The sequence below is a fragment of the Nomascus leucogenys genome, chromosome 15 (genome assembly GCF_006542625.1).
Source record: "Nomascus leucogenys isolate Asia chromosome 15, Asia_NLE_v1, whole genome shotgun sequence".
NCBI lineage: Eukaryota > Metazoa > Chordata > Mammalia > Primates > Hylobatidae > Nomascus > Nomascus leucogenys.
Genome location: NC_044395.1, coordinates 105229327 through 105254523, shown reverse-complemented (window position 1 = coordinate 105254523; position 25197 = coordinate 105229327). Strand labels below are relative to the sequence as shown.

Here is a 25197-nt window from a genome sequence, read left to right as displayed (position 1 = left end):
ATAAAAACCAGCACTGGTCTCTGACTCACAGGCTTAAAACAGCCTTCACTGGTTACCGAGGATGGGATTTCAGCAGTGGCACAGGCTGGAACTGTTCTCAAATAGGAAATCGAACACTGGGAAGACAAAGGAGGGGAGAGGGAAGAGGGGAGGGAGAGGCAGAGCAAGAAATAAATTTGGAGTTAATGCTGAGTGAGGGAGGGCTTCGCTGCTGGCTCCCCGGGTGCTCCTGAAAGGCTGCTCAGCCCCAGGACTGAGCAAGGCAGGAGTTCTTGGCTCCATCCTGGCAGCCCATTTGTCCCCTGCCAGCCAGCCCTCCCGACCACAGGGCTGCTCTTCCCAGCTTGTGAGGGAAGCGTCCTCTATATCAGAGGCCTCTGAATCTTAAGCAAATGCCCTGTCACACAGGAGAGAGGCTGTCACCTCCCCCAGGGTGGGCACGGTCACTCAGAGTTGATATGGTGGCTACAAGGCTGATGGTCACCAGTCATCAGGGCCTGGGAGGCAGGGCGGGAGGCAGGGCAGGAGGTGGGGTGAGAGGTGGGAGGAGGGGGAAGGGGGAAGGGGGAATGTGAGGATTGTAAGAGAAGGTGGTCCCTGCTCTAGTCTCTCTCTCTTTCTCTCTGTGTGTGCCTTGCTTTGTCTTTCTCTTCTATCTTCCTCCCAGTCTCTGGATCATTTTATCTTATGGTCTCTCTCATTCTTTGTTTCCATCCCTCTTTCTCTGTCTGAATCTTTTCCTCATTTCAGAAAAATGGCTGAACTTGTTAAGCCGGAGATCAAACACCCCAGCGGGCTGAGTGGGGGAGAAGGGAACACAGCTTTAACATCTGCTGCTCTCTTTCTCTGCGACACAGAGGGCTCCCTGCAGAGAGGAAGGGCAAGGAGGTGGAGGCGGGGTGTGGGTGAGAATCCCTGCAAACCTTGGCATTGTCGGGGGTCGGGTTGGGGGTCGGGTTGGGAGGGGTGATAAGGACAAGGGAAGGGAAATTGGACAAGAGCCAGACGCACATGCTGACCAGGGTACTCGCAGACAGATAGGGAAAGCCCCCACCTCGCGGGAGGAAGCAGATCCAGTGAGGGCCACCATGCCCCAGGGGAGTCAGGGGGCTCTAAGGCTGCTGCCTGACAACCTCTGCACTTTGCACAGAGTGAAAGGAAACATTTATAGGAGTGAAGGACGTGGACTAAAGGCCTCTGAACTAGCAGCATTAAGAATGTCATTTCAGCAAGTCCTCCTGATGGCCCTGCCAGGGTACTCTTCCTGCCCTAAAGACGCATGAAGCCACCAGGCCAGGAATGTATGCAGTGCCCCTGGCCAGGGAGGTGCAGGGCTGACTCCTTGGCCTGCGCTTTTTCCAGCCATACTTATTCCTGCAGAAGATGGAAGCTTGTCTTGCGGCAGGTTCAGAATAAAGGCAATTGGGTGAGGGTGCAGCCTTGGTCTGAACCTAAAGGGAGAAGATGGAGGGACAGAGGGTGTCCAAGCCTGCTTAGAGGACCTGCCCTCCAGGGTTGCCTTTCAGAGGCATGTTGGGAATGTAGCTCCCTGGGCCCAGGCTCATTTTGAGAGACAGGGCATTCTGTTGCCCTGAGGAAAGGGAAGGGGAAGAGGAAGAGGAAATGAGAGAGGGAGAGAAAGACGGGGAGAGAGAGAGAAGCACAGTCTTCCCACTTCTTTCTGCCCTCTTCCTGGAATGCAGACCTGCCAGTCGCCAGGAAGAAAAGAGAACATTTGATCAATCTATTGAGCTTACTGTGTGCCTGTGCTAGGCATGGTCACAGATAAGCTCTTTTCTCTCCATCACAACAATCCCATCCCTATTTTACAGAGCAGGAAACTGAGGCAAGAAGAGCTTAAGCAATTTGCTCAAGCTCCCAGAGCTGGTAAGCGGCAGAGCCATGGTCCTCATGCACAGCCCCCACTTGCATATTTTCCTGGGCCCCAGTTCCTCTCTCTCTCTTCTCCAAACATAAAGCCTGGAGCAATGAGCAATGCAGACAGGCCCTGCTAGGGCAGTGCCACAGGGAGAGGAGAAGACGGAGGACAGAGCTGGCCCACACACAGTGTCACACGCAGCCTGCAGAGGTGTCATTTGTAACAGCAGCAGCCTGTCTCCGCCTCTCCTCTGCCAGCTCTCGATGACATCAGGCCCCTTCTCCAGGGAGCATGACTCAGGTCGAATGTGGTTGTGGTCAGTGGGGCACATGGATAGGCGAGGTAGGGCTGGAGGAGGGGACCAGGGAGTCTGCTGTAGCGTCCGACAAAGGGGCCTCTTTATTCCCTGTGCTAGGTTGTGCTTTGGGCTCCCAAACTTATGGGGCTGGAGATGAAAGGCAGGGGCTTCCGCTATGTCACCTGGACAGGCCCTGAGAAGGAGAGGCAGCCATTCCTGTGAGAGGGGAGCGGGGTGCTGGGAGGAGGGGCTGGGTGCCAGACAGGTTGCCAGGCACGCTTTACATGAGCATGTGAACTGAGGCCCCACACTTGATACCGACATATACATGTAACACACAGCAGCACCTACCATATGGCTGATGTGCATACCTTGTGCCTGCCTCCAACATGAGCAAACTGCACCCAACGCTGACATGATTGTAAAAATGAAACTCGGATATGGCTCCTGACATTCAACACTGTTTACTTAATCCATGACGGGTACGCGGCTTTCACATACTCATCCACTCAACCGTGACCTTGAAATGCCTGCCCCCATGTGCCGGATGAGCTGCATCTCACACACCTTGACCTTACACTTGGCTTGGGATGGTGCTAACCTAACACGAAGGTCCAGCTGACAGCCACAGGATGAGTCGGACCAGCTGCCTGGTTTTCTTTACCTTTCAGTGTCAAAAATGTCTTGAGCCGATTTTTCAATATCAGGAGATTGACGTACAAGTCAGAAGGTCTGGCTTTCCTGGGTGCTAACTCACCGGGCTTCACCGGCTGGTGCTGGGCAGTGCTCTCCCAATTCAGCAGGAACCCTGCCCCTGCCATGTCTCATTCCCACAGCCCACCTGGCTCTGCAAACCCAGGGCTTTGGGACCCAGGTCTGACATGTGCCTGTGGTCCCCATAACACGTTCTTTCTGGTTTTTAACAAATTCTTAGCAACTTCCCAGCTCAAAAGGATGGAGGCAGCCAGCTGCAAGTGAGAAGGCCTGATCCTGGGTCAGTGCCTGGCTGCCTGCCCTCAGATGGCAGATGATGTATTTCTTCAGGGGACACTCAGACTGGACACATTGAGTCAGTCAGGGTGGCAAATGGAGTCTCTATGGCCTGCCCCTGAGCTTCCAGGGAATCCTGACATCCTGTCTGCGTGATCAGCGAGTCAGGCCAGGCCACTCTGGGGCTGGGGAGCCAGGCTGACCCTCCACAGTGGTGACTGTGGGAACCAGAGCTGGGCTGTGTGGAAGAAGGTGGAGACTTTGCCTTTCACAGGTTGCATCTCCTTCTCCAGTTCTTGTTCAATGACTGTTCCAGGGCACCTGTAATGAGGCAGGCCCTGTTTGAGATATGAAGAGGGAACTAAAATTTAATCCCTTGCCTTAAGACACCCAATGTTCAGGGAGAAGACAAAAGGCCACGTGTGACCCCACATCCTGGCTAGCTTTACAGTTCAAGTTCAGGGAAAGGCCCAATCTAATGCTGAGGTCGAGAAGAGCACTGTAGTTGGGGCGAAATCAGGAAGGTTTCATGGGGAATGTGGCTTTTGTGTTGGGCCTTAAAACGTTTCAACAGGGAGAGATGGTCAGAGAGTTGGAGGGTGGGGAGGCAAAACGAAGGGCAGGGAATGTGGTCCCATATGGAAACAGGGGCATTTTCAAAGTGGCTGCTGTGCATGATGTTAACATGGATTCTTGTGTCTTCTGTGGTCAAAAAACATGGAGATGATGAGGTTGAATAAAAGTTTAACACGTTGCTCTGCAGGGTTTCAGAGCCTTTACTAATACGCACCTATGGTCACTTTTCAAGAAGGCATGGAGAATACAGAATTTTCTGAATTTGTCTCCAGGCCCCACCACCACCTTCTCTCTTTTTATCTGTAGCTGGGGAGCACCCACTGGGCTGGCGGGAAGGGGGCAGGTGAGGTAATAGACAAAAACTAGGAATAGAGGCAAAGCCAGATCGTGCTAGGCGACCCAGGTGCCAGGCAGCAGCTTTACTCTGCAGGTAATGGGAACATGAAAGGTTTCTAGGCAGAAGGTGACATTATCAGGTTCACTAGCAGTTTACAAAGATCAAGGTGCTGTTTGAAGAGGGTGGAGGAAAGAGCAAGATAGGGGCCAGGATGAGGATAAAGGCTCAGCCCTGGACCAGCAAGGGGAGGGGAGGGTGGCAAGGGGAGGGGAGGGTGGCAAGGCCTGGGGAGGAGTCAGAGGGAGGAGGGTCTGACAGCGTCATCATGGGACAGCAAGGTCCTGCTGGCTTCTCTCAGGAAGGAAAGTGGCCATCGGTTCCCTTCCAAGCAGTGTGGAAAGGTCCAAGGGTCTGAGGAGGCTGCCCACCCACGTAGGAGAGCTGTCCCTCCGGGACAGGGGTGGCCCCTGCTTTATGCAGGGGCAGAAGGCCAACAAGAATGGCTCCCTATTACGTGTATTTGACCTCCTGCACCTCGTTTCCTCCGCTGAAATGGGGATAGAGGTAAACCAGGGGTGTTGCAAGGATTGAGAAGCTGTGGAGTGCCATGCAGGTTTCAGTAAAAGTCACTTTCATGTTGCTTAGGCTAACAGCTTCATGGTGAACTAAGGTTCTGGAGTTAGGCAGAAATGGAGTCAAACCCTGGCTTTGCTCTTTTTATTTTTCTTTTATATGAGCCAGGGTCTCACTCTGATGCCCAGGCTGAAGCGCAGTGGCATGATCATAGCTCACTGCAGCCTCAACCTCTGGGGCTCAGGTGATTCTCCCATCTCAGCCTCCCGAGTAGCTGGGACTACAGGTGTGTGCCACCGTGCCCCGGCTAGTTTTATGTTTTGTTGTTGTTGTTGTTGTTTTTGTAGAGAGATGGGGTTTCACCATGTGGCCCAGGCTGGTCTTGAACTCCTGGGCTCAAGTGATCCACCTGCTTCAGCCTCCTAAAGTGCTAGGATTACAGGCACGAGCCGTTGTGCCGGGCTATGGCTTTGCTCTATATTAACTGTGTGGCCTTTGCCAAGTCATCTAACCTCGCTAAGCCTCAGTTTCCGCATTTGAAATGGGAACCCCCAGTATTCCACATTAGGAGTGGTAAGAATGAAGTGAGAGATTGCTGGTGAGGTGTTATATAGTGCTTGACACAGTCAGTGCCCAATAAATATTAGCTCTCATTAATTTTAATATTAATGAGATTTTATACTATTTGTAATAAAAGTCCAATAAAAGTTGAATTTAGATTACAGGATTTTTAAATGCAGGTTTATTACTTTTAGGTACACACAGTGACCCCTATTGGGCTACTGCAATATTGGCAGATAGTCTTTGGGGGACTGTAAGAATCACTGGAAAATAATGATTTGCAATTAATGGCTTGTTTCTATATCATAAAAGGTACTTCTCAAGCACTTATAAAGAGTTCCTGCAGTTCCACAGTCCCTATGGGCCACTAGAATGTGGCCCCGGGTGTTTATTTGCTGACCAAGGCTCTTCTCAGAGCAGGAGGGCCAACTCCAGGTCTGGACCAGAGTCATCACCAGTCAGGAATGAAAGACAGGAGAAAGTCTGAGGAGAGGCCCTACCACAGAGAGCCCCGTTAGAAGAACCAGGCAGACAGAGGTCAGGGGAACCCCAAGATCTTCTCCCTCATAGCTGGGGGCAGTGAACAGAGCTCAGGGCTCACTCCCTGGGGGATAGACACGTGGGGCATCTGGAGTCATGCACAGGCGGTGCACCTGGCCACCTGCTCCTCCATGATGGTGAACTGGAGGCTGCCACAGTGACTTCCTCTGGCTCACTGTCCACCAAATTCCACGGTTTCCTGTCTCCAGAGCAGTAAAATTATGGCACTTCGCTGGCCAGCTAGATTACACTTCACAGTCTCCATTGCAGTTAAGTCACGTTCTCACCAATGGGATGTGAGCACAAGTGATGCATGCCCCACTCAAGCCAGAGCCTTTAAGACAATGAGCCCACCTCCATCTCAATCTCTTTCTCCTTCCTCCTGCCCAGGACATGGGTGAGACCCAGCTTCACCCACAGAGAGGTTCATAATACCCTGGGGAACTGTGGAGAAACAGATGGAAGCAACGAGAGACTCTAAATGAGCCACCTGCCCAAAGCTATTGCAAAAAAGAGAAATAATTATTTTTCTTTAAGATACTGGATTTTGCAAAGGGGGTCTCTGTTACTATAGCTCAGCTTCCCCTGACTAATACAGGGATTTCCAAACTATTTGACAGAATAGGAAGCAAGGAAAGTCACTTTTGAATCTAGAATTGTTGGTTTCCTCTTCATTAACAGCAGAGGGAACATCTAGTCTTATCGGGTTACATCTAGTATTTTTTGTTGAGCTTCTATTGTATGTCCAGTACTGAGGGAAAGTCTAGGGATAGGAAGAAATAGAAAACAACAAAAATATTGGAACTCTTTGACCCATCACAGTAGGACTTCGGTGAAATTTCCCAGCTCACTTCATCCCATCTTACTGCATATTCTGTGTTACAGCTCCCTGGGTCTATACCAGCTCCCAAACATACCATGGGCTTGGATATCTCTAGATCCTTGCTGATCCTGTACCCTCTGCCTGGAATGCCCATTCTCTTCTTCCTCACTGATGAAATGCCCCTTATCCTTCCAGACTTTCTCTGTGGTAGAGTTAACTCTTCTTTCTTGGGTCATATTACCAGGAATGTGCACATCTCTGTTTTTTAGGTGGGCAGTCAGTGGGTCCTATTAAACTTTGGATGCCCAGTACTGAGCACAAGGGCTGGTAAAAAACAGGGGCCCACAAACACTCATTCATTCGAAAAACACCAGTCAGGTCCCCTAAGAAGGACAAGAGACAGAGCAGTGAATAAGACACGCATCTTTGCCCTCAGTTTATATTCTAGTAGGGGAGACGGACATTAAACAGACAAATAAACAACTATGTAATTACACATAATGATGTGTGATGTAAGGAAATGGACAAGGCATGGGGATGAGAGCTTTGGATGGGTGGCCACTTTCAGACAGGAGGCAGGGATGGCCTGTGTGAGGAAGTGCTGTGTAAGCTGAGACTTCAGGGGAGTGAGAGTAAGGGGGAGCAGGAGGGTGTCTGTGGTGGGGATGGTGCTCAGGCAGAAGACACAGTTTGTGCAACTGCTTGGAGACAGGAGACAGCTTGATAGGTCATCATAAGGAAATGAGCAGGGGGATAGCGATGGAGATGAGACAGGGTGGTGGTGAGGATTTGGGGGTTTTATCTCCTGAGCACCAGGCAGCCATCGATGGTTTCAGGTAGAGTAGTGACCCAGTCTGATTTCCATAACAGGAGAAGAGTTTACTGCAATGGTCCCGGCCCAACCCGATGGAGCCTTAGACTCAGGAGGATGGTGAGGGGAAGGAGAGAGCTGCATAGGGTTGTTCTGTGGAAGTAAAGTGGATGTACTGGGCGTGGGAGTGGAGGAAGATGGAGGAGTCAAGGTTGACTCCTGGAGGTTTCTGGAAGGGGGGATGGAAGGGTATTAGAAGAGGTGGAGGAAGGGAAGAGGGTCTGTGTCTTCAAGAAGCATGGAGCTGTAGCGATGGAGGTTGCAACTGAACAAGACCATTTGCCCCTTTAAACAAATGCTGTCAAGAGTGAATGAGGAAGAAGAGGATTTATTTAAACTTAAAGATTTATTTTGATAAAGAGTGGAAACAACCTATATATACAGCAATAGGGGACTGGCTAAATTAGAGGGCCTCTCTATAACAGATCACTCTGCAGCTCTATAAAAGAACAAAGAGTATTCCAGAAACAAACTGTTGTCCTCATTTTCCCCATATTAATGAGACCTTCTAATCAACACAAGGTAAAGATAGTCTGCCTATTGTTTTTGGTGGTCCCCCTTACAGGGTTAAAACAGAGCAAAACTATATGGCAGGAGAAAGCATTTGAGGAAAAAGCAGTATTTGGTCTGGGTAATCTAGGAGGGGATGGCAGTTCCCCAATCCCTAATGTCTTCAGTGAGTCATTCCTGGAGGTGATCATACAGAAAGTGAATCTTGAGGGAAGAAATAAGACATTGACGATGGGAAGGAAGTATGTTCTGCAGCTGTGGCTTCTCTTAATGGACTTTGTACCAGTTCTGGGTTTGAATACAAAAGAAACACAAGAGTTTTTTAGTCCACTGAGAAAAGAAAAAGAAGACCTTCACTTTATCCTGTTCCCAGTGAATTTGCCCATAGCTGATCTGGATCTTAGAAAAATGAGCAGACACCAAGGAGGCAAAAAAAAAAAAAGAATCCAGACTACAGAACACACAGATTGATATCCTAACTTGTTTCTCAAGCATGCCATTATGCCGTTATACTGGTAAGAAGCACGAGTAATGCAGCATCTTTCACAGAAAATAGAGAAAATAGATTTTTTTTTAAATATAGAAAACTCCATTTTCCCACCTCAGGTCTGAACAAATGTTGTCCATTATTATGACAGCACTATTGAATTATAATTAGATCCCTTCCAATATTCACTCTTTTTTTTTTTTTTTTTTTTTGAGACGGAGTCTCGCTCTGTCGTCCAGGCTGGAGTGCAGTGGCGTGATCTCGGCTCACTGCAAGCTCCGCCTCCCGGGTTCACTCCATTCTCCTGCCTCAGCCTCTCCGAGTAGCTGGGACTACAGGCGCCCACCATCACGCCCGGCTGATTTTTTGTATTTTTAGTAGAGATGGGGTTTCGCCGTGTTAGCCAGGATGGCCTGACCTGGTGATCCGTCCACCTCGGCCTCCCAAAGTGCTGGGATTACAGGCATGAGCCACCATGCCCAGCCCCAGTATTCACTCTTGACTGAACGCTGAGAATAGAAGCCAGGACCTGGAAGCCCCTATATTTCTAGTACTGTTATTTTTTAATTCTCATCTAATTCTTCAATGTTATCAATAACAAAATAACCAAATATGCTAATGATTCAAAATTCTACACGCATAAAATTTCAAAACCTAAATTCATTTTCTGACTTACTAATTATCTAAATTCGTAAGTGTTTATATGAGATTAAAATACAGTGGATTTCCACACTGATTTAGATATAAAATAATCAAGAAACAAAGATAATAAGTAAAACACATACAAAATTCTAACTTAGAATGTTCACGGCCGGGAGAACTTATTATCGTGGAAGAAAGAATCTCATAAATGAAGTGACTTTACCAAGTTCTTATTGACTAGTGATCTATGCGGTGGTCTTCTAGGGTAATCACATTTTATAAAGGAAGTCAGAAGCAGACTATATCCTTAATGAGCATGTCAGGTCGTGTGGCCCCAGAGTTGGGCAAACTATGCTGGGGAGTTTTTTGTTTATGCTACGTAAGTGGCCACTTATTTTCATTCATTTTTTCCTTTGACAAATATTAATTCACCACTTAACTGTCTGTCAAGTACTTTTCTTGGCACTGGGGATAAATATTTCAGATATGTTATGAAAAATAATTCAGGACTAGAGCTGGATAGAGAAGTTGGTAGGGAGTACTTTAATTAGGGCAGCCAAGGAAGGCTTCACCAAAGTGGTGACATTTTAGTTTAGACCTAAATGAAGTGAGGGGAGGGGCAATAGAAATATCTAGAGGAAGAGAATTGCAGGAAGAGAGAAAAGCCACTAATACTGGAAACATGGTTTGATTTTACAAAGGGAGATTTGAGGATGGTGGTTATTTGAAAGATAGATTTTGTCTTAGGAGCAGCTTTTCAGGAATGTTTCATTCATATATATGTATATATATACACATATATATTTCGTTCATATATATATACACATATATACATATATACATATATGTGTATATATACATATATGATATGTATATATACATATCATATATATTTATGTATATATGTATTATGTATCTATGTATACATATGTATACATGTATGTACATATACATATATATTTCATTCATATATGTGTATATATATATATAAAGTAGTATATGTATAATAGTATATATATTCTAAAATGTAGAATGGGATGAAAACAGATCTGTCAAGATTTTGTAATCAGAGTCCCAGAACCTGAAGAAAAAAAAATATTTAAAAAGTGAAAAAAAAGACAAAACTCTAGATTATTAAGGAATCATGTCCAAGACATATTAATAAGGTGAAAGTATAGAACAGCAGGCATTGTATGCAACTATTTGCCTTAAAATGGAGGAAATTCTTGAATATAAATATACAAATCTATAATACAAATATTTTTTCTTACATTAAATAAGCTATCTCTGGAAGGACACACAAGACACCAATAATAACGGTTGCCTCCAGGAAGGAGAACAGGAGTAGAGGGAGAATTTTGATTCCATATCCTTTTGTACCTTTAAGAGTTTCAACCATGAGGAGGCATTAAGTATTAAACAACTAATAATTATCATTAAATATGAATTTAAAATCAAGAATATATTCCAGCCCAAAGATTAATCAGCTATTACAGAGGGTGTTAGATCTGAAGAGCTGTTGTCAAGGCCGACTTCTTCCCGCTCCGATGAGCTCCCCCCACGCTCACTCTCCTCCCACTCCTTACTCCCAGCTCCAGGTATTGGGAGGCAGCAGAGAGCTGGCTCTTTGCCCTCCTGTCCCATAAACCCAGGTGCGAAGTAGGCTATACTACCATTTGTGGGCTTCTACAGTTTTGATTGTTGCTATTAAAATTGATTTTTTTCTTGAAATTACCTAATATACAGAAAATATATGGTCAGTTCTACAGCAGTGAGTAGCCTAAATCATTCCACACCGAGGTCAGAATCCCAAGCCCATAATGTTTCCACCGAAAATAGCTCCATGAGTTGCCAGTCACCCCTAACCCTCGGGGAAGGTGAACTGTTATTGAGACCCCGTGCCCAGCTCAGGTAAGACAAGAGATGAGAGAGAGAGACGTACAGAGGCTGCATCTCCCTCATGGAGCCTGCAATCTAACCAGGAGAGAGAGAACGCCCCAGAGGAGTCGGCAAAACCACGAGAGCTCAATTATGAAAGCAGAAGCCTAGGAGATGCCATGAGGCAGAATATACACCAGGCGAGGGCTCCCCATGAGACAGCAGATGCGGAGGGTTCAGAGGAGCCTCTGGGAGGGGAAGGGAACCACGCAGTGGGGTGAGTTATACACACCGCCTCCTCTCACCGTCCCACCCACCCAGGACCAGCGACATGATTTGCAGGACCTAATGCTAAAGGAAAATGAGTGGCCTTTGCTAACAAATTATTAGGGATTTCAAGATGGCAACAGCAGAGCATTAAGCCAGGCACAGGGTCCCTCCCTCTGAGCATGCAGCCCTGTGTGACTACACAAGTCACACACTCATGAAGCCAGCCCTGCAACCACCCTTCAGTGTAGGCAAGCCAGATGAGGCCTCTGAGGTACCATGAGGTTAAAGGAGATGCCTAAGGTTACAGGGCAACTTAGCGGGGGGGTTGGGATTTGAATCCCAGTAAAGCCTATGCTTCTGGCCCACTACTGCACTCTATTTTTTTGTTTTGAAACAGTCTCACTCTGTCGCACAGGCTGGAGTGCAGTGGCATGATCTTGGCTCACTGCAAACTCTACCTCCTGGGTTCAAGCGATTCTCATGCCTCTGCCTCCCGAGTAGCTGGGATTACAGGTGCCTGCCACCATGCCTGGCTAATTTTTGCATTTTTAGTAGAGACAAGATTTCACCATGTTGGCCAGGCTGGTCTTGAACTCCTGACCTCAAGCCATCTGCCCACTGCACTCTAATAGTAATAATAGCCAACCTTGAGTGCTCACTCTAAGCCAGGCAGTGTTCTAAGCATTATTCATGTATTCATTTAATGCACACAACCACCTGCAAAGTACCATTATTATCCCTATTTTACAGATAAGGAAATAAGCACAGAGAAGTCCAGAATGTTCCCAAAGTCACACAGCTAGTAAGTGGCAGAACTAGGGCTCAACCCCAGGCGATCTGACCTCCAAATCCCACTCTCCCCCTGCATTCTCCTGGGAGGGCTGGGAGGGTTCCACAATAGAAGGTGCAGCCTGTGAGGTGGGTTCAGAGGGCCAAGATCAACTCAGATGACCAGAGTGGGCAGGTCAAACTTGGGAGCAGAGAGGTAAGGGCCAGACAGGGCTGGATGTGACCGATCTCCAGATTTGACGGGACAACTCAGGAAGTCCTGCATCGCTGCCACAGGTTGCCCCGGGGACACCCCCACTCTGTGTGTAGGTCCCACACATCCCAGCTGTTTATAGGAATGGCAGCAGCCACATCTTCATGGACAACCCTCCCCTGATGGGACAGCAGCTCACGAAGAGAGGAGGGAAGAATAATAGAAAGTACCGAGAGAAGCTTGAATGTTTACACCTTGCCCTGGCTTTTTTTTCCTCATGACAGGCAGTGACTAATACCAGGAGTAAAAAAATAACCCAGCCCAGTGCAGCCCCCCAGTGGCATGCCCATGAAGTGGATGGATACATGAGCCCCCTCCAGTCCACAGCCGCCTGTGTGTCCTTGCGGGGAAAGCGGGGAGAGGGGTCAGGAGGAGAGGTGTGCACCCAGCAGCGTTGGGAAACTGCATGTCGTGCTTGTGGCTAATAGCAAAAGAGAGTGCTTTAGTGGGAGGCATGGTGGACCCCAGAGAAGTGACAATTAAATTGACTTTAAATCCTGGCTCCTTCTCATCTCAGTTCTGCGGGTGTCCCAGGCTGAGTGCTCTACCATGTGGCTCACTGAGTCACATCCTCACACAAACCTTCGGAGAGAAGTCCGTTACTCTTCTCATTTTACCCGTCGTGAAGCTGAAACTCCAGAAACAGTAAGTCACTTGTCCAAGAACACCCGGACAGGAAGGGCACGTTTCCACGTCTCCATCTCAAAATGAGTAAGTTGCTAGACCACACAAAATTGTGCTACCCCTAAAATAAGATACTGGCACGGCAGCTGGTACACAGTAAGTGCTCAAGAAATGAGTAGCATGAAAGAGCCCGCCCGACAGGCAGCTGCCGAGAACTTCACTTGGCTTCAGGCCGGTCAAACCTTCCAGTGTGGATGAGAATCCAGCGGTAGCAGGTTGTACAATTTCATTTTATCTCAGACACCCGGAGTTTGGACCTTCAAGATGCAGCGCAGAAATGGATGTAAATGAGATGCAAATCAAGCTGTCCCCAGATAAACAGGAAACCAAATATCTCTAGCGATAGCTCTTTCCTCTCCTTATGGAGATCAAGGACATGGGCTGTCTCTGAAGGCAATCCAGAGCTCACATCTGTCTGACTTCGCGACTACCACCAGCTCTCCCAGACAGAAAATGCCATCGCCAAGCACTGCCATGGCGGTGCTTTCAGGAGCCCCGATTCCAGGGCCTTCTTTCCCCTCATCCTGCTTGAGGAGTGAGGGCCTCACAGGCTTTGATCTTTGGATCAGAAGGTGAAATTTCTTTTTGCTCAGGACTTGGTGAGTGAGATCACCTCCAAGCAGTGCCCCTGTCAGAGGCATCTGCATGACAACAGCATTATAACTGCAATAATGTGATGTAACAAGAAACATATACTTGGTCTCTGCCCCTGGTTCCAGGCACAGAGCTCCTAAAACCCTTGTAATGTTCTGAGCAACAAGGGTGTGAGGTGCATCTTTTGTTCTAATCATGTTTGGTCTATGACCCCAGTTCCTGACAGAGCTCCTAATCCCTTGGAATTTCCTGGGTGATAGGGGCATTTCTTGTTCTAATTAGGTGACTCTTGTTGGGATCCTGGGTAACTTCAGGATGGGGGCTGGTCCTCAGAAAGACCGGGTCATAATTGGAAGCTTGAAACTTCCAGCTCCCTCCTCATCCTCCAGGAAGGAGAGGGCCTGGGGATTGAATTAATAAGTGACCATACGTATGTGATGACGCCTTCATAAAAATCCCTGAACTACAGGGTTCGGAGAGTTTCTGGATTGCTGAACACAAGGAGGTCCCTGGAGGGTGGTGCCCCTAGAGAGAGCATGGAAGCTCCACACCCCTTCTGTCTTACCTTGCTCTAGGCATCTCTTCCATCTGGCTGCTTTTCTGCATCTTTTGTAACATGCTTTGTAATAAATGTGTAAACACAAATAATTCCCCTGAGTTCTGTGAGCTGCTCTAGCAAAGTCATTAAACCTGAAGAGAGAGTCATAGGAACCCCCAATTTATGGCTGGTTGGCCAGAAGCACAGGCCACAGCCTGGAGCTCATGATTCATATCCGAAGTGGGGGGGGCAGTCTTGTGGAACTCAGCCCTTAACTTGTGGGATATGATGCCATCTCCAGGCAGGTAATGTCAGAAATGAATTAGAGGGCACCCATCTATTTTCCCCTGGAGAACTGGTTGTTAGTGAGGAGAAACTCACACACATTTTGGTGAGCAGAAGTGAAGTGTTCTATAGTGAATGGTGTGTGAGTAGGAAAAGCAGTGTGGGTTTTCCTATCTCTTATGATTACAATCATAGGCATCAATAGAGTCCTGCATGGTATGATGAGATGCAGAGACGATAAGAGCTCTGCATGGTACGCTGAGATGCACGGTACGCTGAGATGCACGGTACACTGAGATGCATGGTACAATGAGAGCCCTGCATGGTACGCTGAGATGCATGGTATGCTGAGATGCATGGTATGATGAGATGCACGGTATGCTGAGATGCACGGTATGCTGAGATGCGTGGTATGCTGAGATGCGTGGTATGCTGAGATGCGTGGTATGCTGAGATGCATGGTATGCTGAGATGCATGGTATGATGAGATGCACGGTATGATGAGATGCACGGTATGCTGAGATGCACGGTATGCTGAGATGCGTGGTATGCTGAGATGCGTGGTATGCTGAGATGTGTGGTATGATGAGATGCATGGTATGAAGAGATGCAGGGATGATGAGAGCCCTGTATGGTACAATGAGATGCAGGGATCCAGGGCATTAACAAAATGCAAATGCAAATGCAAATTCCTGCAGGTGACGTGCACAATGAAACCAGGATTGTGGAAGGAAACCACCAGGGCAGTCCAAGGATGGCAAGGGGCATTGGACCCTTGGTGCCTGGGAAGCAATAGGAACTGGGATGAACCAGAAGACCTGCCTTGTCTCCAGCTGGAGCCCCCACTTGGATGGAGCCTGCTACTGCTATGTAGGAACTGCAGGCCCAGATCATCTAATACTTCAAAAGAAGCTAATGATCTTGACTTGTAACATGACATTCTTGATTACTGGTTCAATGTGTTGTAATACCAGTGAGCTTAACAAAAATCTGGGGTTTCTGGCTCATGGGCTTCCTGTTTACAGGACCTGTATTAAAAATGGTTTTCAACCTTTCCTCTTGTGGACCCTTTGAAAATGCAATGAATACAAGTCAAAAGAAAAGCCCCGGTGTGAGAAGATATTTGCAATTCATATAACTGCCAAGGATTGATTTCTAGAATATATTAAAATGGAACCCAACAAAAAACCCTTTATGAATCAATAAATTAAAAACAATACAACCCAATAGAAAAATGGGTAATAGACTTGAACTGTACTTTATATAAAGGAAACCCTAATGGCCAATAAATGTATTAAAAGTGTCAGATCTTATTAATCATCAAATAAATGCAAATTTACCAAAAACATTGCCCATACACACACCTACAGAATTGACAAAAGTGAATCTACCTACCAATACCAACACTGGAGAAGATGTGGAGGAACTGGTACTCTCATGCTGGTGGGAGTGTAAACAGGTAGAAACACTCTGAAAAAATGGTTTGATTACAAATAGTCATCTTGCTTTTTAAACTTAGGAGGATAATGATCTGGGTTTGGTGTATTAAAGCTTAATTATTCATGCTTGTCTGGTAAAACTGAGTATGCACATACCCCACGATCTGACAATCCCACTCCCAATTATTTTCTTTAAACAATCTCTTGCATGTCCACAGAACATTGTTCTTAATAGTCAAAACCTAGAAACAGCCCAAATGTCCAGAAACCTGTGAGCTGCATTGTGTCATGTAATGGAAGACTAGGGTGCAGAGAAACAGAGAAAACCGTAGGTCCACACGTGGGCAGAAATACATCTCAAAAGATCCCCTATATATTTATAGCATAAATCCACTAGAAGTTCAAAACTGGGCATGACTAAACAATATGTTGTTTGGGAATAGATTCATAGGTGGGAAAACTATAAAGAAAGCCAGGGGAATGATAATTTTACAAAAATTAGGATAATAGTTATCTCTGGGGAGAGGAGGGAGGTACAATCCTGGAGGACCTATGGGAGGAGGTTTCCGAGACATTGACAGGTTCGTATTTCTCCATCTGTATGGTTAGTACACAAGTGACCACATCTATGTGATGAGGCCTCCATAAAAATCCCTGAACGACAGGGTTTAGAGAGTTTCTGGATTGCTGAACACACGGAGGTCCCTGGAGGGCAGTGCACCCAGGGAGGGCATGGAAGCTCCACGCCTCTTCTCCCTTAGCTCACTGTAGGCGTCTCTTCCATCTGGCTGTTTCATTATTCTTTATATTAGACACATACACTTCATATATGCTTCTTTATATTTCATAACAAAGCAAACGCAAGAAAAAAATCAACAAATCTTCCTTTTACCATTAAAATTATCTGATGAAATCCATGGACCCTATTTCCCAAACAATTAAAAAAAAATCCAGACATTTTATTTGAATGCAGAGGGCTCATAGACCCCTTGAAGATCCTCTATGGGAAGATTCCACATCTGGTGTTACAGTTGATTTACACCCCCGTAAATCCCTGAGGCAGCGGCCATCTTTATCCAGAGCAGCAATGTGGCCCAGGAAACGATCTGGGCTGGGATGGTCCAGTGACGTCAGAAGCAAACCTGCACCCCTAAAGAGGAACTCTGCACGTAGGCAGATCCCCCACAGCCAACCCTAGCCCCTTTCCCTCCCTACCTGGAGCATTTCCAGCTCCCAAGATCCCAAGATCTCTGCCTCCTCCAGGGCCACAGCTTTGGCCATCACATCTAGCTGCTGGGCCCTCTGCATCATAAAAAAGCATAATCCTTTGGGGAAGAGGAGAGTAAGGAAACACCAGAAGGTAGCTAATTACTTGTGTTACAAATAGTAATCTTGCTTTTTAAACCTTAGGAAGATAATGATCTGTTTTTGGTGTATTAAAGCTTAATTGTTTAAGTGGGGGAATAAAAACAGCTTCAAAACAGGGGGACCCTAGAAGCAGAAGAAACGTCCTCGGAAGCAGTGTTGCGAGCTAGAACGAGAAGACTCGCCACGTGGCTTCGGAGAAAACACTTCCTCCCTCTGGGCTTCGGTTGCCCATCTGTTCAACGGAGGAGTTGCACTTCTAGAAGATGCCTCAGTCATCTGTACCCCTGATGTCTCAGGGCTCTCTGGTCACCAGCTTCATTTCTCTCGGCTCTGGAACTGTGCCCGACAAGGACGGAGGCTTCCTCATAACCCAGTGCCTGACACATGGTAGGTGCCCAACTAATAGCGTTGTTGACTTGTACTGCGCTTCCTTTTGTTCCCTAGTCCTCACACAGCCTATCACAGACGCGAGCCTTTAGCTGGTCCTCAGTACTGCTTTCCTCATCTCTAAACACGGGAAGAACCATGTAGGGCCAATGTGAGAATTAGATAAAGTATGTGCAAGCCCCTTGCCCAGTGCCTAGCACACACTAGGCACAATTTAAATGGTTCGCATCTTTTTTGTCCTTGTTCATCGTTCACCTGAAAAAGTTCTTCTGTTCTGGCTAATCCCGGCCCGCTCCCTACATACAGAGACACACGCATACGCATACACACACACACACGCAGACACATACTCTTTCTCATGGAGCAGCTGCTTCCTCCCCAGGACTGACCATCATCCCCCTGGATGTCCAGACAGTGCTGGGCAGCCAGGCACTGACTCGGCCAGTGACTGCGGATGGTCAAGAACTGCTGGTGGAAGTGGAAGGCTAAGGCTCTACACCTCTCTGGATTCCCCGAGAGCCTCCGTGTGTTAGACACAGCCGCCAGGATGACTGGGGGCCCCCAACACCTGTACAACACCACATCTCCCTCAGGCCAAGGTCCACAAATGTTAAGTCAAAAAGTGAGGGCGATTCTGACTGAGGAGTGTCTCTTGGACGGTGTTGGCTGTTAAGTAAGGTCAGAGGTGGGGGATAGGGAGAGAAGGCCAGAGAGAGAAGAGGAGGAAGGAAGAGGAAGAGGAGAAGGTGGAGGGAGGTACAGAGAAGAGAGGAAAGACAGAGATGGAGGGAAGAAGAGAAGCAGGAGAGAGAGATGGGGCATTGAAAGTGGAAAAGAGAACTTCAGGTCCTGGGGTGAGGGCTTTGGACACATTTGAATTTTAAATCAGCAGCTTCCCTTGGCCTGTCCTCCTGATTTGGCCTGGGTCTAGGAGGCTGATCAAGAAAGTGAATCTCTGCTGGCCTCCATATGAGACTGATCGTTGACTGGGGCTGCCCACTGCTTTTCTCACACTTAAGGAGAGACCCACACTCAGTCTCCTGGGGTGTAGACCACTGAAGCCCAGGGACCAGGGCTCCCCATCTGAATGGTCAGAGGGAGGCTGCTGCAGCCCCAGCCCCAGCCCCAGCCCCAGCCCCTGCCAGGTGGCCCTCCCCATATAGGCTTCCAGGTGGTCACTGGTATGACTGTCACTAGCCCTGGGCACCGAACTGTCCCTTGAAATTTTTCTACACCCACCCAGATCTTTGGAAATAGTCCTTTTAAAAACTCCTTTCCAATTACCCAACTTGAATGAGCTTGTTTCCTGCCAGGACCAATCTGAAACAAGCACGGGGTTTATAATCCTCATGTCAGCCCTGCTTCCAGGTCATCCCATTTCCAGATAAGGAAACTGAAGCCCAGAAGGTCAGAGATGGGGAGTGACTTGTCCGAGGTTGCGCAGCTAGGGGTTGGGGAGCGGGGACTGGAACCTGCCCCAGCTGGGTGTTGACATTACTTGGGCTTCAGAGAGACCGGGTGGTTCAGCAAAGGTGGACCAGGCCAGAGGTCAGGAAGGACTAAAGTTAACACTGCCCCTGCCTGTCTGGGTTCTCCTTATGCTGGAACCTCAGAGGCAGCCAGGAAACCCGCCTTCCTCACTCCCCACATCCACTACCCTCTATCCTCTGTCCTCACAACCAGTGCTTGGGGTCAGACTCTCTCATTCCCTTCCTCGTGGGCATGGCCAAAGCCTCCTGGCCAGCCTCCTGCCTCCATCAGCCTCACTACAGTGGGAAAAGCTTTTCTAGAGGGATCTTTCTGGCTCACTCTGATGCTCCTCCTTCCTAGGATCTGTCTCTGCATCCCCAGTGCCTATGGGACAAAGTCCAAAATCCTTTGGTATCAGAACCCTTCCCAGCTGGCCTTCTACACCTTGCAGTTGGGCTGTGCCCTGCCCTTCTGCACCTCCGTGCCTTTCAGCAGACTTTCTCCACCCCCGGCAGCGCCCTTCGGAGTCCTCTGTTCCCCATCAACGTCCACGTGTCCCTCAAGATCCAGCCAAAGCGTGGTACAGGGGAGGGTCTCCTTAGTTCTGTCTCCACCCCGTCTCCCCTGCCCCCGACACACACAGAGACCACCCCTCCCACTGTTGTCCCCTCGCAGAATCTGTGTTCTTGCTTCTGGTGCAGCATTTTTTTTCCCCTGCTGTCTCAACTCCCTCAGAGAATGAACTATGGCTATACATCCAAAACAATCCATGGCTCTCTGGGCCTGGCATCATAATTGCATTGCGTCTTTCTCTCTTGCTGTGGCACAAGCTTCTGAAGGACAGGAATGTATCTTCATCCTCCAGACCTCCAGGCCTGGGGGCAGGGCCTGGTCCCCGACAGTGCTAAATACATTTTCCCTGGCTGAGCCACTGAGGACGGGTGATCCTCGACTGCATGAGTGAGGAGTCTTTGGGCCTGTGGCTGCTGTGCAGCCTTGGGCAAGCCCCTGAGCCTCTCTGTGCCCATTTCCATTTCCTTACGTCTGGGGAGTAAGATCTGCTGCTTGCTCATAAACATTTAGCTATCCTTTTCCTCCCTTTCCTCAGAGCCCAGGCCCTCTAGGAAGGGCTCAGACACTTGTATTTTATGTGTATCCATCGCCTTTAGAAAATTCTCCTCTTTGGGTTTGCTAAACCCTTCTGCAATGGCTTTATTCACACTCAGAGAAGAACTGGCTGGATCACGGAGGCACTGCTGATGGAGCCTGGGAGCCCCCAGTGCATACCCATGCAAGTTCTCTTGTCCTCTTGTCAGTCACGGGCTCCAGCTCTCAAGCAAGCGTGATGAGCCACGGGAGCACCCCAGGCCCTTGGAGACATCCTGGCCAAGGTCTCTGCACCCTCTGGAAACCCAGCTGGGGGCATCCTGGATGGGGCTCTGCCTCGTCATAGAAACATCAAGCAGGGTTCAGGGCAGCCAACATCATTCTCCTCTTGTGATTCGCTTTTCCCTGGTGGGCCCCCCCCACCGCCCCCAGCCTCCCCACGAATGTGCTGCCCCTCGCTGAGGTGGAAGACATCCAGAAGCAAGGCTCTGTAAAGTATCTGGCTGGGGGACGACACCCCCCCTGGGAAAACCTGGCCTCCCCCGTCGCCTCATTACAGCAAGCTTTCCCACACGCTGTCTCCGACTCACAGATCCCAGGAAGCCAGGAAGCCATCCACTTACAATAACGTGACTTATGATTTATGGCTATGATTACCAGGCCTTTTTTTTCTTTTTCTTTTTTTTCAAAACATCTGATTTAATGGGGAAAATGCTATCCAGAGGAGCTGTGGGCCGTAAAAATGCAATAGCAGGGAAAAAAAATGCTGCTAACGGCCTCTTCTAGTAACAGACCCTCAGAGATCAGCTCTCAGGGTTGTAACTGAGGCTTCTCAAGAGCTGGCCTGAGAAAGAGACCAGGGCTCAGTTGCAGCCCAGAGGTAACCCCAGAAAGCTGGGCCTCCCTTAAGACTTGTCTCTGCCTCTCTACCTTCTTAAACAGAAAGGCAGTTCCCATCTCCTCCCGCTTTCCCTCACCTCTGGGCCTTACCTGGCCACACAGTCAGCGAAGGAAGGGAGGGAGGGACCCTGGACTCTGGGGCCAACAGCCCCTTGCCAGGCTTCTTGGCTGTTGCGGGCACCCAGCAGCTGCTGCCGGAGCTTTCAGACCTGCCTCTTCTCCCGAAATACAGAATCGACAACCCGAACACAAAGGCACTTCCATCTCCTTTAACTCCTCTGAGCAGCCTGGGCTAATGGGAGCCCTGCTGTGTAGGACCCAGGATGCCTGGGTTCAGGTACTTGCTGTGTGACCCTGGGCAAGTCCCTTCACCCTCTAGATTTCCTTCTCCAGAATATGAGGGAGGTGGACGAGATGATCATCTTAGGGACTTCTGGGTAAACAGGGCAGGCAGGATTATGCCAGTTTTCTCTTCCTTGTGGAAATATAAGCTCTAAGAGTGCCAGATTCTGTTTCCCCTTAGCTGTGTGTAATTCACATGTGAATTCTGCAGAGCAGTAATTGGTGGCCTGAAGGGGGGACTAAGAATGACTCTGAGACCCCAGCTTAGGTGTGCTTGTCCAGGGCACCTCGGCCTCCCCCCCGCTACACACACACGGTAAACTCCTCCCAACTCTTGCCAGCAGGAAAGACATGTTCCTGGGGTCCACTGCTCCCATCCTCAGATGGGCCAGCAGGGCTAAGCATCCCCAGGATTCCTGCCTCCTGTGTACTCTCAGGAGAAGCAGGCCTAGCCCACGCTGGGACTCAGGCCCCAGGGACGGCCGCCTCCCCTCTGAGAGGCTCAGTCCTCAAAGGTTGGGGGTTGACTGCTCCAAGCCCACATCTGGATGGGTCTCTCAAAGCTCTGGCTGCCTCCGGAAGCAGAAAAGCAAACAGGCAGTTTCTAAAAACCAAATATTTTGCTTTTGATGGGTTGAAGGTCAGGATGGATAAACAGACTGGAGAGTTCTCCTACCAAAGGAGGTCACAAGGTGAGAGGCTGACTTCTGGACTGGACGGTGATTTAGCATCCTGCTGCCCCACCTGGACCTACCCGAAGGGGGCGGAAGTGCCCTGAGAGGCTAAAGGGGAGGGCAGAATACACCCAAGAGCACACTCCCCTCTCCTCCTCCACCCACCCTCCAATCCCCGCCACTCCCCGGCTCCGAGGCCATCACTGGGCAGGAGAGGCTCAGGCAGGCTTTAGCGCAGGCCTCTCTCCTGAGCACCTGTTGATTAGATCCCCGCTCCTGCTCTCCTCCAGCCTCCCTGTGATGTATCAGAAAGAAAACTCAACCTGCTCCTCCGCGGGCTCAAGACCGAGCCGTGGGCGTCGTCCTAGGCCCCTGCCTCCCTCTTCCTCCCTGCCCTGTGGGTTCTGTCTCCACCCGTCCCTTCCTCATCACCATGCTGACCCCACCCCTCTCCTGGCCCCCGTCTCCTGAGAGCATCCCGTCCAGGACCCCTCAGTTGTCCCCTGCCTCCAGTGTGGCTCTCTCAGCAATGCAGGGCTGAGGGCAGACCCTCTGTGGAGAGCCTGTTTGGAGGAGGGTGAAAATGCAGGTTGGGGGCTGCTGTGGCTGAGAGGACCCAGAGAAGGGCATGAGGCAGGAAAGTGGGCTTGTTCTTCACAGCCATGGTGGGACGAGACTGGAGACTGAGGACCCAGAGGCCGAGGCGGGGGTGGCAGAGGTTAGAGGCCCACCCTGCCAGCCACCGGTGGTGTGCCCACCCAATACCAGTTGCTCCCGAGTGACTCAGGCAGAGCTGCTCTCTGCCCGGAGCCCAGTAGCTCCCAAGCACTTATTTGCTCACAGCGTGTGGGAAGGGATGAGTGGTTAGAATTTATTAAGCCTGTGCAGGGGCTGGCTAAGGACAGAGAGGCACAGAGAGGTTGCAAAACTTGCCAGCATCAGACAGTAGGGGGTGGAGGCAGGCTTTGAAGCCAGGTTTCTCGAACCTTCATTCACTCTATCACATTGGAAGCAGCTACTTATACTGTGCCTCAGTTTCTTCAACTTCAAAAATCGGGATGATGATAATTTCACCATCTCAAAGCAGTGATGAGGATCAGAGATGATGCTCGTGTAAGTCAAGGTCAAAAGCGCCAAAGCAAGATGGTCAGTGAGGGTCCTGGGACCCTAACTCCAGTCTGTGGGTCCCAAAGTGCTTTACCAGGCACTGAGCTTCCTCCTACCATCATCACCACCATCATGGTCCCCATTAATGCAAATATTATAGAAGGATAACGGGAGAGTCTGAGAAACTGAGATTCCTGCCTCCCAGGCCCTCACGTTCTAGGAGAGTAACAGATTAGAGAGAAAAACTAGAAGCAGCACCAACCCAAAAATGAGTGTGAGGGGGGACTGGGCATAGGGGCCTGCCAGGGGTCTGGGCAGGGTGCATACTATGCCTGTGGCTGGGACACTCCAGACCACAGGGCTCAGCTTGGTTTGAGATGATTTCTACCTTGCTCTGTCCTCAGACAGGGAGCTCCAGGGGACCTCTGAGGCCTGGGAGCCAGTTTGCAATTTCTACAAAGCACAGAATGAGAAAGGGTGCTGCCTCATCAGGAAGGTGCCTTCCAAGAAGCAATCTGGTCTTCGTAATAATCATTTTTTTCATGACTGTCTAAAATTCTACTGGTGAATACACCATAATTTAATGTGCTGCAAGAAGGAAAATGCTTATGATAGAACAGTAACGGAATAGAGCAGACGGCAAAATGGCCTATTCCTTCTGGCTACACCCATTTAATAGCCTACCCGCCGTGGAGGGAGCTGGCCAACACAAAGGCCGTTTTACCGGGCAGTTCTTTCCACAGTGCTGTTTAATATTGCTGCTGCACTGTGTTTTTGGTTTTTGTTTTTCGGTTGTGTTTTGGGCCTTCCTGAAGTCATAACAACTTTCCAGCCTCCTTGGCAAACTCTGAAAGTAACTTTTGGGAAGAAGAGGTAACAAGGGGGCAATGTTAGGTTTTGTAGAGAAGCAACTGAGTAAACCCATGAATAAATACATAACACACAGCAAGAACCCCTCCACCTCCTGTTTGCACCCAGTGAGCTGGCGGGTGAGGCTAAACCCGAAGGAGAGAGTCAGGGAGACAGCTGGCTACATCCATAACCAAGCTCCCTGGGCATCATGACGCTGGGGACAAGGATCTCCACTGGGACCCGCATTGTTATTGATGGTTTAACTCTGTCGGGGGTGAGAGACAGTGTGAAGGGACCCTGCCTAATCACTAGTAAATTTAAAATCCTGATTTTGCTAAATACTAAAGAGATCTCCCACTATAACTCCCAAACTACTCCACTGGCTCAGGGAGAGGAAGAGATACCTCCTGCTCAGGGAATAAAATCATATTCTACAGAGGGACATTTAGAACTCTAGGGTGTAGCCCTTCATCAGGGATTCCAGAGCTCTTTCCAGCATCTCCACGGCTGAGATCTACCCCTACGAGAGAGGTCGAGTGGCCCAGGACACGGGCAGCTCTCCTCTGTGACCAGATAACCTGGGCCACATTTTAGCTTCTGCAAGTCAGGGGAACTCTCTAAGCCTCAGTGTCTTCGTCTATAAAATGGGGCTGCCAGCTCCTGCCTTGCCCACCTCCCAGGATTCTTGTGAGGCTTTCACATCTCAGCATGGATATGAAAGTGCTTTGGAGATGGTTAAACTGGGATGTTATCAGGAAGGCTTGTTCCTATGCAACTGGCAGACTCTGCTTGCCAAAAATCACAGTGTTTGTGAAATCTGCACCAAAAGCACGTGGCTACCAATTCTAGCTTGTCTCCCTCCACTGGGAAGACATCCTAGCAAAAAATTCAGGCAGCCTGGGCTGATGAAGATAAGAAGAGGCTTTTTTGGGAAGATTTGAACGTCAACCACCACAAATAAACAACAAAAAATGTCATTTGGAGCACTTTGGTGTCATGCACTTTACTTCCAATGTCTTTTCTAGTCCTTTCCACAACCCGATGGGGTAGAAACTGTGCCTTTTGTAGATGGAGACACTGAGGCACAGAGTGGTTAAGTAGCTCACTGCAGGTCACACAGCTGGGATAGGATTCCAGGACTGTCTGACTCTGGAGGTCACAACCTCCACCACT

At 49.0% G+C, this 25197-nt stretch overlaps 1 long non-coding RNA gene across 1 annotated transcript; it reads left to right on the top strand.

Moving 5' to 3' along the window:
* Positions 1 to 12757: 12757 nt before the first annotated feature.
* LOC115838605 lies at positions 12758 to 15433 on the top strand. The gene is made up of 2 exons (XR_004033647.1): positions 12758 to 12922; positions 15077 to 15433. It is a non-coding gene; the product is annotated as an uncharacterized LOC115838605 (long non-coding RNA).
* The last annotated feature ends 9764 nt before the right edge of the window (positions 15434 to 25197 follow it).